Raw genomic sequence first — 13,633 nt, 5'->3', positions numbered from 1 at the left:
AAGAATATTTTATTAAAGAAAAATGTTCAGACATCTAGAACTTTATGAAATAAATNATATTGAACTCAGCTAAATTGTGGTCATAATCACCTTCATATCAATCATAATACACAACTGTGGAGAATCCACAATGCTGCATGGATGTTCGCCCTGGATCAAAGGTTTGAAAGGACTAAATGAAGATCGTCACTGATTTAAATAAAAAATAAAGCAGAATGATGAATAAGCAAACCTTTAAGGTATCGGTTTACATATGTTAAAAGATTATTCAGGAAGTCATGAATTGCTCTTGTTTGATTCCTTTTAGCTAATCAAGTCTTTTTATACTCATTATTTACTATAAACAGGGATTAATTGGTCTGTCTAGAATCGACACAGACAAGACAAAACAAACTAGTAAAAACAAAAATTTACAAAGATGAGTTATAGAGTATCAGCTTGTTTTATTTCCTCACATCCAACTTTGGAAGTCAAATAACCTGAAACAGCCACCAGAGAGCAGAAGAGACCAGAAAACCATCCAGTTGTTGAATCACAAGTCAATGAGATTGTTAACACACAGTGACTGCAAAATAGCTACAATTTTAGTTAGCAGTTCAGTTGTAAACTGTTAAAACAGTTTATATTCTGAACAAGTGCATGTTGAAGCTATGAGCAAGAGAGAGTTGCATCTCTCACTAATAAACAAGCACATCTCCCAAAGTGTTTGTCTTTTTTTTCTCAATGTTTCTTTGTATCTTGTTGCTTTCTTGGAACTGGAAGCCAAGTCAGATTTAAAAAATGACTGTCAATTTCAAATTTTGTCTTAATTTCTGTGTTCAGCTAGAAAATCACTAGAAAAACAGTTATTTTGATGATTGTTACTACTTGGTGCAAACCAAGTTGGAGCCAAATTTGGGCATCAAACTTAAGTAGAAATATGGAACCTATATTTGTTTAATATTAATTAACCCTCAAAAAAGATTTTAATTTGAAAAATTATACGATTTGAATAGATGATATCAATATGGCACATTATCAAAAATAAGTCTTCAAGTCCTTAACTCCAATTATGAGCAGATACAGTTTATGAATGTAAAAAAAGAAGAAACAACAGAAAGTGAAAACAGAAAAAACAATAATAGTTAACACAATATGGCAGGATTGCGGATTGTTTTTAGAAGAGTAGTGCCTCCATGCTGCCTACTTCACTTTGTTCTTTCACAAAGATTTCAAAGTACTGATAGATGATGGTGACAGCCAGTAAGATACAGCAGCCACAGTGACAGGCTCCGAGGAAGTACGTTATCAAAGATAAACCACCAATGCAAAGTCCACCAAAGGAAGCAGCTGTTGGAATGTACCTAAAAAGAAAAAAAAATTGACATGGTTGAGTAAAGAATAAGAAAAATAAATAAAGAATAGCCATAAAAGAACATTATTCTATACTACAGGGACGAGTCTTACGAATTTATACATAAATACACTGATGCAGACATTAGATTGTTTTGACCTACGTATTTATCCCTATAACATAAACAACAAATAGATAACGTTTTCCCTTCAACTTTAATGTTATTTAATAACCTACAATTCGGGTAAATACTTCGTTGCAGCTTGCAGAGATATCATGAACTCTTTTTAGACATTAAGAAGCTTCTGAAGGTTATTTGATCACTCTTCTTACCAGTTTAAAATCAATTCAGTTTATTTATAAAGTACCAATTCTCAAATGTAATTTTGAGGCACTTTACAAAGTCATTTCAGTTCAATCATACTTTCGAATTTTTCCTAATTATCAAACGGTACAAAAAGTTTAGTTAAAGTAAATTAGTTTAAAAAGTTCATTTCTAATGAAACCCAGCAGATTACATTGAGTCATTGATTTGTAGCATTGACTTTTCCTGGATGAGCATGCAGCAACATTAGGCAGCTGCTTGTGTTGTGTTGTTGACTTGACAGCAATCACTCACATCAAGCATGCAAGCAGCTACAGTTGAGAGGAAAAATAAATATCCAGCAGAAAACCATTGAAGTTCTTAAACTTCAGTAGTTTCATGATACTCACAAATTTTAGTCTTTAAGTTAAGGGAAATTTCAAAAACTTGATGTTAGCCTGTTTTATCCACTCTTGAAGCAGCTTTGAGTTGTATATGGAATATAATGTCCTGCTGGAGAACCAAACTGTGTCTAAGTTTCAAGAAACTGGAAGTTGATTACTAAAAAACAAAAGAAAAATAAATGGAGTTAAAATACTCAGATGAAAGCTTGTATATATTTTATCCTGAGTTGATGATAGAAAATACCCAATAAATTGAAACCTATGCTCCTTCTTATCACGAACAAAATAATCAAAGTGGTATTTTGGAGAATCATTCAACATTTGAAAAAGAATGAAACATTAATAGTCCCAAATTATTATAAGACTAACACCAATGAACACATTTCAATTTCTGGCTTAACTGTATGAATAGTACAGTCGATTGACATTGTAATGATAAAATTTGTTCTCTTCCTTTTTTTTTTGTCTGTTTGTGAATTGACTTCTAAATGAAGACGGCTCAGGTTCAGGTTTGAGCCTGGAGTTGATTAACAGGCCAAATAAACACCATGAAATGAAAATCTTGATTTTACCTGTTCAGTTCATGAACCATTGAGGTTTCTTTGTGTCCTCGCATCACCATCTGCTGCTCCTTCAGCTGTTTTGCTACCTGGATGGTGATTAACAGCACAGTTTCAATACAACAAATATTTTGAAAACAAACCCACACCTCCTCCACTTGACAGACTGCAGCCATGACTTACATATTCTGCAGAAGAGCCTGAAACTTCAATCCAGGTTTTAGAGAGAAAGGCACATGAGCCGAGCATGAAAAAGATGTAAATTAGAGCCTGGACTGAACAAAAAGACTCTGGTGGAGAGAGGTAGTAGCAAAGTCCTCCAACAGGATAGGTAAAGGATGGAGAACCTGATGTTGTGTTCTGTAATCATGAACAGATAAATTTTACTAAAGAAAAATGTCCAAACATCTAGAACTTTATGAAATAAATACTTACAACAAATTTGCTTTGCTAGTAAGCAAATCAAATATAGTGACACAAATATGTTTTATAGTTGGGCNAAATCCTGAATTGAACTTTTAGTTAAAATAATAATAGATTCTCACATTACAGTGATGATCCTGTTTCATGTTAATTTCCAATATATGGCAGAGGAAAAACTAGACTTAAACTTTTATCTTAATTTCTGTATTCAACTAGAAAATCACTGGAAAAACATTTATGATGGTTGCTGGTGTAAACCACCCAGCACCTTAACGATGCCTTGGCCGCCAAGTTGGGCCAAATTTGGACATCAAACTTCAGTAGAAAGATGGAACCAATGTTTGCTTAACACCTGAAAATTCTGAATTGAACTTTTATTTAAAATAATAATAGATCCTCATATTACAGTGACTATCCTGTTACATGTTAATTTCCAATATGTGGTCGAGAACAACTAGAATAGTAAGGACTATGAAATTTAGAGCAATGTTAAAGACCTAGGTATATTAAAGAAAGGTTCAGTGCTTTAAAATGAACTTAATTAAAGAGCATAAATACAGGTGAACTTACAGACCACGTTCCAAGCAGATTAACTACGAAATTCCCACTGAAGCGTGTGGAAAGCATGTGGGAGATAACATACAGGTTGGAGACCAAAGCAGACAGCAGGATGATGGGAATGTTGAAGGTATTGAAAAGCTTGATGGAGTATGTGTAATGTTGGTCACAGTAGCGAGAAGATTCGATGGGCAAATCGACTCTGAATCCCTGTGAGAAGATCAGATTATTGTTTTAGATGACGTTATATTTCAAATTTAGAATCAATCACACAAACAGATGGAAAGCAACACACCTGAAAATATATAGCTACGGCAAAGACAAATACTGTAGCAATGAGGTTCATGAGGTTGGGGAGGTTCTGCCTGAAGAAGGCCTCGTTGAGAGCATCCAGTTTGTCAGGCTTTGTGGCAAGAAGATGAAAAAGAGCGATGACTGCTCCCTCATATTCTGTGTCTGAACCATAAAATTACAAAAATAAATATTTGTTATATTCTAGAAAAAGAAAAACAGGTTTCAGAAAAGCTAAACAGGCATATTTAATACATTAGGAACAGTGATCTGTGGTTGTTTACTATTTCCTGTGTTCACAGTGGTGGGACTAAAAGCCTTCCACACGATGGTCTCACAGAAGATGGTGATAATGAACAGAATGATTCCTGAACCGAGACCATAGCCCTTTTGGACCAATTCATCCAGGAACAGCACAATCAGCCCGGTTACAAATAGCTGCAAAGAAATACAACCAGTTTTGGGAGTTTAGCGGTCTGAAGGCATGAGGTTTGTATTCGGCAGAGAGTAAGTCAATGTTAGTCAACATGCAAGTGACAGCCTGATACAACTCATATGCACATTATTTTTTCAAATGCTTTAGTCAGCCTAGACAAACTTTTTGTCATTCTTACCTGAATGATGAGGAGCAAACAGAACGATGCACCCATCTCTGATGGATCTCCATACATGCCAGTCATCACATGAACAATGGCCTGGCCAAAGGTGATGATAATCCCAAATACTGAAAACAATAAAACATTAAACAACCCAAAATTCAAATTAAATTTTTTAGATCACAGCCAGGTCAGTGTTTCATACATTTCTGAGCTCCGTTAAAGAGCGCTCTATCCTTTGGGGTGTCCAAAACTTCAATGATCTTAGCTCCAGCCAGCAGCTGCATTAACAGTCGTGAGGTGAAAATAGGTGAGATACCCAGCTCCATCAGAGTACCTAGATGAAGATAGATCCGTTAGCTCATGTCAAAAGGACTTTAGTTTTGTGTTTGATTTTGCTTAGCATATGTTGGATGGATACCACTTTTCGAACCCAGAAAAACTCCCTCTACAACGTTTAAGGACTTTATGCCATAAGGGGGAATCTGAAACAACAGAGTTCATGAGAAACATTGAATTAGTTAGCAGATAAAGTTTAAAATATATTTATTTTTTAACCCTTGTGTGTCAAGGATTGAGGTAAATGTAGAGGACTGTGGCGAATTATACAAGTTTTACATGTGTGGGGTCGGTTGGACCCCATTTCTAAACACAAGAGTTAAAACTATTCATGACCTCCATCCAAGAAGAAATCAGAATCTATCACCAAACAAATGGGGAATCATTTTTAATATTTTATACGACATTCAATAAATGCCATATTTGGCATGGTAAAAATAAATTTGTATATAGATATTTTAATTTAATAACCATTTTTGAAAAAAAAAAAATAGCACAATCTAAGAAAAAGATGGTTTTTAAAATAAACTGGATTTAGGGGAGCTCTCATGTTGTCGACTAGCATATTTACTAACATATTTACATAAAAAAGTAGTTTGTAAATTATTAATATCAGTAATTACATAAATACTTACCTGGCTTTTTTTAGAATCATAGATTTAGTAATAATAACAACAACAACAGCCATTTGTGACATTCTATGTAAAGTATTAAATATCGACTGCATTTTTTTCTCACCTGGTAACACAAGAAAGATGAAGACAGTAATTGCCGTCCATTGCAACTTTTCTCTGAATGGAATCTGTTGGTCACATGTTGTCAGGAATTACAAAAAGAGGAAGCTGCATAAACCAAGATAAAAAGTAATTCAATAAAATGAAAATAATAACACCATAAATGAAAAATATTTACCTTTTGCTTAGGTTTCTGGATCTGTGGTAGCACCGCACAGAACGGCTTTAGTACTTCCAAGAATTTAACTGGAAACAATCAAACATGAGAGTTTTGACTGGGAATAATAGGTGAGTGAGGATGAATAGGACGTGACATTGAGAGTGGAGGAGTGAAGACAAACTACATAATATTATAAAATATATTTTGCTGTTATTGACTGCTTTACAAGTATTTTGTGCCACATGACTGTACCTGGTTTTATTGACAGTTGCATATACACTCATTCCGTGTTTAAATGAGTGATTAGCTCATCAAAGGTTTCAAGCTCATTGGGCTACATTTGAGAGCTTTAAAACCAAAATAAGGTTAATAAACTGCACAAAAATATTGACAAAAGAACATTGAATTAGTACCACAAATAAGTTTTGTCAGGAATATATTTTACAGTTTAACAAAGCTGTTAAATAAGTGAACCCTGATAGAATATCCTAAATTAGAAAACTGATTAAACAATGTTTGATTCTCTGTCAATCTCATAAAGACTCATTTAAAAAGTAGTACCTATGGGCAGGGGCGCAGCCAGGAATCTTGGGCCCCCTGACAAAAAAATTTGATTGGGCCCCCCATGTGGAGCTGTTGTTACAATTTTTTTGAGTCTCTTTGACCCTTAAAAAGCATCACAATTTTAAAGACTTGCAACTTGCTTTCTTTGGTTCAATACTGATACTAGCACAATATTTACTGCTCATGAATTTTACATCCAACAGTGCGCATATGCAAGTAGGTTGGTTAAATTTTTTTCTATTAGTTTTAGATTACTGAAATGTCTCTCCCCATGAGCAACAGTCACAGACAACGTGCAAAATACACATAGAGCAATCCAGACTTCTCAAAAAATGTTATGTAGTTGCATTTTATTCAAGCTGCAACACATAACTTTAATAAAAAATATATTTTCCCCATATTTGTTAAAGCTGTCACGATGTCGTAGCAGTTTGTTATAAGACAGATAATAATGATAATAATATAATGATTTTATAATTTTTCTTAGCAGCATTGCTGCCACAGTCATTCTTATGTTCTGCTGACTAGTGCTGACGGTGCAGCATCAAGCGCACCAAGCAGGAACGAACCATTTAACGCAGGGGGCCCAGGGCAAATATAGATGTGTGTTTTTTTGGTCTGGAAGTGGGAACATTAATTTTTAACTGCTACAAACAATCCTCGAAAACACAATATGATTAATTTTGTAACTGATAGGTTTATTTACATGAGCAATAAATAAATAAATAAATAAATAAATTGTGGAGGGCCCCCTGTTGGTCAGGGCCCGTAGAATTGTCATCACTTTCCACCCCTATACCGCGCCCCTGCATATGGGCAGAACCTGAATTTTGAAGTTTTCCCATATGAATTGCTCGACTTGAAGAAATGAAAAAAACGTAATCTGAATCACCATAATTGGAGGTCCAATGTACTGTTTAGGAAATTATTGTCGGAATTTAAACTGAATTAATTTGCTTTGAAATTTTGTCTTTGTGAAAATTCAGTTTTCAGTTTCTGTTCTCACCATTCAATTTCAGTACTTAAAATCAATGTTTTGGGTCAGACATCAAGCCACAGAGTAATCAGACGCAGATTGACCGAAATATGTCTTATCAAAGCGAACCGATGCTTGGGCTGCAGCGGGGCGCAGATCAACTTGTGTTATTCTTCATGTCGAATGAGCTGCGGTCTGCGGCTTGACGCTCCGGTCAGTAATTACCTGTCCAGGAAGAAGCTACTATAAACAAAAGATAGCCTAAAAGTAAATCTTATGTTAACTGTAGCTGATAAATGTTAACTTAACGACATGACGCTTTCTCTTATAATAAATGAGTTTTATTAAGGGGCACCTGCTCACATCTATTGAAATGTCCAACTGAAATTTAATGGTGAGAAGAGAAACTGAAAGTATTTGAGAGCTAAACTTTTACTAGCATGAAATGCAGTTTCAAAGCAAATTCATTCATTCAGCCTTTAAATAACTAGGATACAACTCCTTAAGATCAAAGGTCCAAGGTCCAAGGTCCTGACAACAATTTAGTTTTATAAAAAATGCAACGCAATATCAATAACGCCATTAAATAAAACACCCTCCACTAAAGTCAATTTAAACAGTGGCAAATTTTGTTTCTGCTAAATCAATTCAGTTTGAAAATATTAAATTCAATTTAAATTTACAGACAATCCTTTTCAAACCAATACATTGGATTTAAAATTATGTAAACTCAGCGTTTATTGAATGCAATACAAATTAAAATAGAACCTATTAAATTCAGTTTNGGAAATCTAAACTGTTTCTTAGTTTTTCAGTAGCTACCATGTAAACAGTCACCTGAAAATCCTGAATTGAACTTTTAGTTAAAATAATAATAGATCCTCATATGTCAGTGACAATCCTGTTGCATCTTAATTTCCAATATATAGTAGAGAACAACAGAAATGGTAAGGACTATGAAATTTAGAGCAGCGTAAAATAAATGGGGAATATTAAAAAAAGGTTCAGGGCTTTGAAAGGAGCTTAATTAAAGAACATAAATACCTGTGTTCTTACAGACCACATTCCAAGCAGGTCAACCAGGAAATTTCCACTGAAGCGTGTAGAAAGCATGTAGGAGATAACATACAGATTGGAGACCAAAGCAGACTGCAGGATGATGGGAATGTTGGAGGTATAGAAAAGCATGATGGGGTATGTGTTATATTGGCCACGGTAGCGAGCAGATTTGATGGGCAGATCGACTCTGAATCCCTGTGAGAAGATCAGATTTTTTAAACCTGATCAAGGCTCAATTTCAAATGTAGAATCAGTCACACAAACAGAAGGAAAGCAACACACCTGAACGTATATAACTACAGCAAAGACAAACACTGTAGCGATGAGGTTCATGAGGTTGGGAAGGTTCTGCCTGAAGAAGGCCTCGCTGAGAGCATCCAGTTTGTCAGGCCTTGTGGCAAGAAGATGGAAAAAAAGCGATGACAGCTCCCTCATATTCTGTGTCTGAAACACTAGAATTTCCTAGGAATACAAAGACAAGTTTGAGAAAAGCTAAAACAGGCATATTTAGTACATCAGAAAATCTATTGGAAGAGTAGTTTGTGGTTGTTTACCATTTCTTGTGTCCACAGTTGTGGGACTAAAGGCGTTCCAGATGATCGACTCACAGAGTTGGGTGGCAATGAACAAAGAGAATCCTGACCCAAGACCGTAGCCTTTTTGGATCAATTCATCCAGGAGCAGCACAAACAGACTGGCTTCAAACAGCTGCAAAGAATTACAACCAATTCAAAAAAAAAAATAAATGTATACAATAAAAAAGATTATTGGGAGTTTAGCTGCCTCATGGCATGAGGTTTGCTTTCAACAGAGAGCAAGTCAGTGTTAATCAATATGCAATTGAAAGCTCAATGGAACTGATAAGGACTCTTTGGGAGACCTCTTCTAAATTTCTTCAGAAATGTTCTAGTTTGCACATCATTCTTCCAAATGCTTTGGTCAGTCAAAAACGTTTTGTCATTCTTACCTGAATGATGATGAGCAAACAGATCCCTGCTCCCATCTCTGATGGATTTCCATACATGCCAGTCATCACATAAACAATGGCCTGACCAATGGTAATGATCATAGCAAATACTGAAAACATCAAAAGATTAGATGATCCAAAATAAAATTAAATTTTAGATCACAGCAGGTCTGTGTTTCATACATTTCTGAGCTCCAATAAAGAGTGCCCTATCCTTTGCAGTGTCTCCAACTTCAATGATCTTAGCTCCAGCCAGCAGCTCCATTATCAGTTGTGAGGTGACAATAGGTGAGAAACCCAGGTCCATCAAAGTACCTAGATGAAGATATACTTATAAACTCATGCCTGCAGGACATTAGTCTTTTATTTTACTTTATTTTGCTTAGAATGTGTTGGACCGATACCTCTATTTGAACCCAGAATGACTCTCATCCTGTAGAATGGATCTACAGAATCTGATCTCTTTATTCCATAGAGGGGAATCTGAAGGAACAGCATTTATGAGAAAGATTGAATTAGTTAAAAGATAATGTTTAAAATAATGTTATTTCTTAAAAAGCTATTTATGAAATACATTCAAGTTAAGAAATTAGAATCTGCCACAAACAATGGGGGTCAATTTTTAATATTTTATATGGCATGCAATAAATGCCAAATCTGACATGTAAAAATAAACTTAAATAAAAATATTTTAATTTAATCACCTTTATTGGAAACAAATAACACAATCTAAGAAAAACAAACAGCTTTTATAATCAACTGGATTTCAGGGAGCTCTCACATTGTCTACCAGTGGTGCATTTGTGGGAAAAACATATTTTGGTAAAAATAACTAGTAAGTCAATTATTAATGTGTTTACCTGCTACTGAATTATTAATTCAGTAGTAACAATAACAACAAGCATTTACAATGTTCTAAATAATGTATTGAATATTCCCTGGTGAAAACAATTCATATATTTAAGTATATTTTAAGAATGGTGTGTTTTTCTCAAATAGATTTTCAGTTTGTTATCAAGCAGATATACTTGTGATTATATTAGAAGTGTGAAATAAATACATTTCTTTAAAAAATGTTTGTAATACTCTTTTTAAAAAATTATTTTGGTACACTTTCTAAAAGCGCATTTTTTCTAAAATATACTTTAAATTCTAATACATGACATTACTCAAATTATACTTTAGATAATCACTTTAGAAATGTATTTGTTAATTGCACATTTGAAAAAAAATATTACAAATATATACAAACAATATTTTTCTGAAGTTGTACTTTTGGTAATATTTTCAAATAGGTTTTGTGTATATTTTAGGTAACTTTAGTAAATCTCAAAATAAATACATTTCAGTATTCAGGTACTTTGTAAATAGTGTCTAAATATATTATTCATGCCTCAAAACGTCAAACGTTGACAGTTTAGTGACAGAGATTCTGGTCCTTAACACTAAATGTATCAGGTATCTTCAGTCTGACATCTCTCTGAATATGATCTGTTTTATAAGATCTTTACCTAAAACACAGAAGATGACTGCATTTTTTTCTCACCTGGGAAAATTCAAGAAAGAAGACAAGAGTAATTGCTGTCCATAGCACCTTTTCTCTGAACTGGATCTGTTGGTCACATAAAAGAGGAAGCAGCATGAATCAAGATAAAAATTAATTAGTAACATTAAAATTCTAATAAATACAAGTAAATATTTACTTTTCTCTCAGGTATCTGGATCTCTGGTATCAGCGCACAGAAAGGCTTTATTACCTCCAAGAATTTACCTGGAAACAATCAAACATGAGAGTTTTTGGCTGGGAATAAATGATGAGGATGAGTGGGACGTGGCATTGAGAGTGGGGCGGACTCAAGGGAAGTGAAGACAAAATACTGTAATATTCTAAGGCTGTAAAGGATCTGTGGATTAATGGGTCGGACATCAATCTGCCACATGTTTATAGTAACTTGATTTATTGATAGTGAGACAAAGCTGAGGTAAACATAAAGCTCTGTTGCATACGTTCCGTGTTTGAATGAGCGGTTAGCTTAAAGATTTGAAGCTAACTGCGCTAAAGTTCAGAAATTTAAAATGAAAATAAGGTTAATAAACTGAGTAAAAATATTGAACATTAAATTAGTTCGCTTTGACAGAAATATACGTATTTAACAGATTTAAATGTATTTTAAATAAGATAAAGCATATTTAATTAGAACGTTTCATTCGGTGTCATTAAATATTCATTTAAAAAGTATCTATATGGCCAGAACAGGACTTGCCGTCAGAAACTGAGCGAATTTGAAAAAGGTCTGTTCGAATTTCTATTGCTCAACTTTAGGAAATGAAAAACGTAATCTGAATGAGCACAAATAGAAATCCAATGCATTGTTTCTGAATTTAAGCTGAATTAATTTGCTTCGAAGTTGTGTTTTTCTGAACATTCACTTCTCAACAACTTTCAGTTTCTGTTCTCACCATTCAAATTCAGTTTTCAGTGTTCTGGGTCGGACTCGGACATCCAGCCACAGAGTAATTAAGCGCAGATTGACCGAGCTATATTGTACTTAGATGAACCTTGATCAAGGTTGGTACTTGAATTAACCTTTCCTCGCTCACAGATCAAGTTGCCAGAAGCCATTCGCCGTGTAATGAGCTACGGCCTGCGGCTACACGCTCTGGTTTGTAACAACTGCATTACGTGTCCAGGAAGAAGAGTATTGTAAACTAGCCTGGCAAATGTTAAAGTTTACATGGCGCTTTCTCAATGAATGCGTTTTATTGAGGGTCACCTGCGGGGCACATTTATTGAAATGTCAAATTGGAATTTAATAGTGAGAACAGAAAATGAAAGTATTTGAGAGATGAATTTTCTGTAGAATAAAATGCAATTTCAAAGCAAATTAATATATCCAACATTTATTTAACCAGGATAAAACTCCTTAAGATCAAATATTGATATTACAACACTGACCTGGCAACAACACATTTAGTTGGTTCTAAAAAAATACAATATATGTCAATGACGCCATTAAATAAAACACACTCCCCATGTCAATTTAAACAGTGGCATAATTTGTTTCTGCTATATCAATTCAGTTTGAAAATATTAGATTCAGTTTCAATTTAGAGATAATCCTTTCCAAACCAATATATTTTAAATTATATGCAAATTCAGCATTTAGTGAATGCAATACAAATTAAAATAGAACCTATTAAATTCAGTTTTTGATGGCACAAAGTTCTACCCATATAGCTACTCACTGCCCATGATGTTTTAATAATGGTCGTATATTTTTCCAGCTCTGAGTGAATCTCAGTGACTGCTGCTGCCTCGGTGAGAGTTCTGACACTTAGAAAGAATCAAAAGCGGTAATGTGTCGTTCATGAACGACATCTTCGAATGAACGAATCATTTTAAGTGAACGAACTGAAGCAAATCCATCATTTGAGGGCTCAGATGAGCGCCAACTAGTGGAACTTTTGCGTTCCGACTCATATTCGAATCAGTTCGCGATGCGTTCACGTTCTGGAATTCGCACTATTGCCAAATCATCACTGATTTAAATAATAATAATAAAAAAGCAGAATGATGAAGAAGCAAACAAGTTGAACATCTCTGCTGTAAGATTATTCACGAAGTCATGAATTGCTCTTGTTTGATTCCTTTTAGCTTATCAAGTCTGTTTATACTCATTGTTTACTATAAACAGAGATTAATTTGTCTGTCTAGAATCGATACAGACAAAAAAATAAACCAATAAAAGCAAAAAGTCTTAAAAATGAGTTATAGTGTGCCAGTTTGTTTTATTTCCTCTCCAACACCCAACTTTGGAAGTCAAATTACCTGAAACAGCCACCAGAGAGCAGAAGAGACCAGAAAACCACCCAGTTGTTGAATCACAAGTCAATGAATTAACACACAGTGACTAGCAGATAGGCAAAATGACAGCTAAAAATTTCTGTTTCAATATAAGTTATTAATTAGCTTGCTGTTTGGAAACTGTTAAAACAGTTTATATTCTGAACAAGTGTATTTTGAAGTTATAAGCAGTAGAGAGTTACATTAACAGCTGAACAGCTGAAGAAACATCACAAGTAATACAACTTGTCTTCTTATAGCAGAGTTTCATATGTAGAAAAGAACATATCTTCATTTTGGGAAGAAGTCAGAAAACAAATTTAGTCTTAAGTTAAATATAATCTGTTTGCAAACTTATTAAATTCAAAGCCAAATTCAGTGGTTGATTCATAATGTTTATTCATTGGATTGCAATGTCAGGTGGTCTCTCACTAATGAACATGCACATCTCCCCAAAGTTTTTGGTGTCTTATACTGTTTTGTTTCAATGTTTCTTTGTAATTTTTGCACATTTTTGTGCA

At 34.3% G+C, this 13,633-nt stretch overlaps 1 pseudogene; it reads right to left on the bottom strand.

Moving 5' to 3' along the window:
- Positions 1-421: 421 nt before the first annotated feature.
- On the bottom strand, positions 422-12,617 carry LOC103133058 (protein transport protein Sec61 subunit alpha-like 1; annotated as a pseudogene).
- Between the last annotated feature and the right edge of the window lie 1,016 nt (positions 12,618-13,633).

Source organism: Poecilia formosa, unplaced genomic scaffold (assembly GCF_000485575.1).
Source record: "Poecilia formosa unplaced genomic scaffold, Poecilia_formosa-5.1.2 Scaffold2218, whole genome shotgun sequence".
NCBI lineage: Eukaryota > Metazoa > Chordata > Actinopteri > Cyprinodontiformes > Poeciliidae > Poecilia > Poecilia formosa.
This window is presented reverse-complemented; position numbering and strand designations above follow the sequence as displayed.